The 2828-nt window shown below is 40.1% G+C and overlaps 1 pseudogene; it reads right to left on the reverse strand.

Moving 5' to 3' along the window:
• Positions 1-230: 230 nt before the first annotated feature.
• On the reverse strand, positions 231-1081 carry LOC106736090 (high mobility group protein B2-like; annotated as a pseudogene).
• Positions 1082-2828: the final 1747 nt, after the last annotated feature.

Here is a 2828-nt window from a genome sequence, read left to right on the forward strand (position 1 = left end):
CTGTCTTTCTGGTGAGCACACGTGCCCTATAGCAAAAACCTCTCCAAAAAAAAAAAAAAAAAAACTACAACCCGCATTCTTAAAAAAGTATTTTCTCTACAAAGAATTTTATCAGTTCTATGAAAATCTGTATATTGAAGCTAATATTGAGCTGCACTTGAATTTACATTCTTGGCACAATTGCCTGAGCACACACACACATTCCACACATACCATTACAGGATAGCTATTTATTCTTCATCTTCATCTTCTTCCTCTTCCTCCTCCTCTTCCTCATCTTCTGGTTCATTCTTCTTTGAGTCTGTCGGCCTGCCAGGGCCCTTCCTTCCTGCTTCACTTTTGTCCTTGGCATGTTATGCAGCGATATCCTTCTCATATTTCTCCTTTAGGATAGTTGCTTTCTGTTCCTATGATTGTTTATCTTTGGCTGACTGCTCAGAACACATTTTTTTTCTGTACCCCCAGTAGACAAGCCTGGGTGTTCACTTTGGATCTTTGGGTGATGTTCAGAGCAGAACAGGAAGAATGCAGATGGTGGCCTTTTAGGAGCATTGGAATCCTTTTCCTTTCCCTTCTTATCACCTTTGTGAGGGATGTAATTTTTCATCTCCCTGTTATAATGAGCTTTGTCACTTTTTGCCATATATTCAAACTTCAGCTTTTCCTTTGCAGACATGGTCTTCCATCTCTGAACATTACTTGGTGAATTCAGCAAAATTGACTAAAGAGTCTGGGTGATACTTCTTTTTTTTGGGGGGGGGAGATTTTTCACTATAGGGCGGTGTGCTCGCTAGACAGACAGAGAGAGACATAGAGACAGAAAGCGAGAAATCACCCCCAGGGGGGGATGGTCACACCGCAATCCCTTCTCCTCCATTCTCCTCTCGGGGCCGGCGTGAGTTTTAAGCCACCAGGTTGGGATGCGAACCACGGTCGACTACGTGGGAGTCCAGCGACATACCCATTGCGCTAACTGCTAGTTCCCTGAGTGATACTTCTTGTGCTCTTCCCGGCAAGTCTGCACAAAGAAGGCATATGAGGACAATTTTTCCCTCTGCTTGCTGGGGTCTCCTTTACCCATGGTGACAGACAGGCATCTACCTGGTGCAAGCTCTCCTCAGAGACCCACAGAGAGCCTGGATCTGACAGAGAAGCTTCCTTGCAGTGTGAACTGATTTGACTAATTCAGACTTTTAGTTACTAGGAAGAAGATGCTTCTACCCAAGTAAGAATAATATTTTCAGCCCTTTAAGAAAATGTTCTTTTGAGAAGAAGACTCCTCCCTGGCTCCTGAGAAGTAGTGATTTTAGGGAAAAAAGAGAAATTAAGATTTTCTACTGATAATTCAGCCTCTAGCTCACAGGTAGGGAGCCCCTCTAGCCTTTTCTCTGTCTCTGTCTCTCTCTGTCTTCTCACTTTTTTTTGTAATTTTTCCTTTTTAAAAATTTTTAAGGTAAATTATTCTCTTGCATTGAGCCCAACCTGTATCTCGCTAATAATCTCCTTTCCCCAGCTCATCTAGGAGAGGCAAGGGGCAGGCCTTCAGAAGAAGACTCCTCCATGGCACTTGAGAAGTAGTGATTTCGTGCAGTGCACTTGCACACCATGTGGTTTTTTATTTTTTTCTTTTAAAAAATATATTTTTTCTTCTTTTTATCTCTGTTTCTTTTGTTTGATTTGCTTTTCTCTCTCTCTCTCTCTCTCTCTTTCTCTCTCTCTCTGCTTCCTTTTCTTTTTCTTTTATCTCATCACTCTGATCCTCAATCTCCATTCTGTGTACTGAGACAGAGCTAAGGGAACCATAGCCAAACATCCAAATACTGTTAGGATTAATATATTTCTCAATATCCACTGAATCTGTTGCACAAAGGGATAAAAAAGGAATGGCAAAGAGATTCCAGGTCACCCCTTTCTGCATGCTCTGAGACACTCAGATTGAACTTTAAGAATTAGGAAGAAACACACCATCCATCAGATGACTACAAATCACTGCAGGAGCACAAGAAATATGGGAAAGTAAGAAAATATCTCTCCTCCAAGGGAAAAGAGTAACTCTTTTTCATCCACAGACAGTTCAATGGAAATCATGGAAATGTCTGATAAAGAATTTAGAATATTCAGAATGACGAAGCTAACAGAGATGGAAGAGAAGAGAAACAATGAACTGCAGAAAAGGCAGGAGAAAGGATCTGAGAGTTCCAGGAGGTTAGGAAATTCTTGCAAGATCTAAAAGAAGAATTACACACTTTAAAAAAGAATCAAAGTGAACTGTTAAAGATAAAGGCTATAATACAGGAAATCAAAATCTCCCTTGAAAATATTAGAAGCAGACTAGATCATACAGAATATAGAACCTCAGATATATTGCTGGCCTAGAAAAATCCACCACAAAGACTGAGAAAATTTCTCCCCCAAATGAGAATAATATATGAGAAGTACTAGATACCATCAAACGTCCAAACACCCGGATAATTGATATTCCAGAAGGGGAAGAGACTCATAAGGGCATTGATAATCTATTCCATTATATCCTATAAGAATACTTTCCAAACCGAGAGAGACACTCAAAAATCCCATCCCAAGAAATACAAAGGACCCCAAATAGAATTAACTCAAGAAGGTCTTCTCCAAGACACATTATAGCCAGATTGACCAAAACCACAAAGACAAGATACTAAGATTAGCAAGAGAGAAGTTGCAAGTTATTTACAAAGGATATCCCATCAGGCTAATAGCAGACCTCTCATCGGAAACAATGCAAGCAAGGAAAGAATGCAGAAATATATTCAAAGTGTTAAGAGAAAAGCGATTTCAACCAAGAATATTGT

The sequence above is a fragment of the Tupaia chinensis genome, unplaced genomic scaffold (genome assembly GCF_000334495.1).
Source record: "Tupaia chinensis unplaced genomic scaffold, TupChi_1.0 Scaffold000634_1, whole genome shotgun sequence".
In the NCBI taxonomy this organism is placed as follows: domain Eukaryota; kingdom Metazoa; phylum Chordata; class Mammalia; order Scandentia; family Tupaiidae; genus Tupaia; species Tupaia belangeri.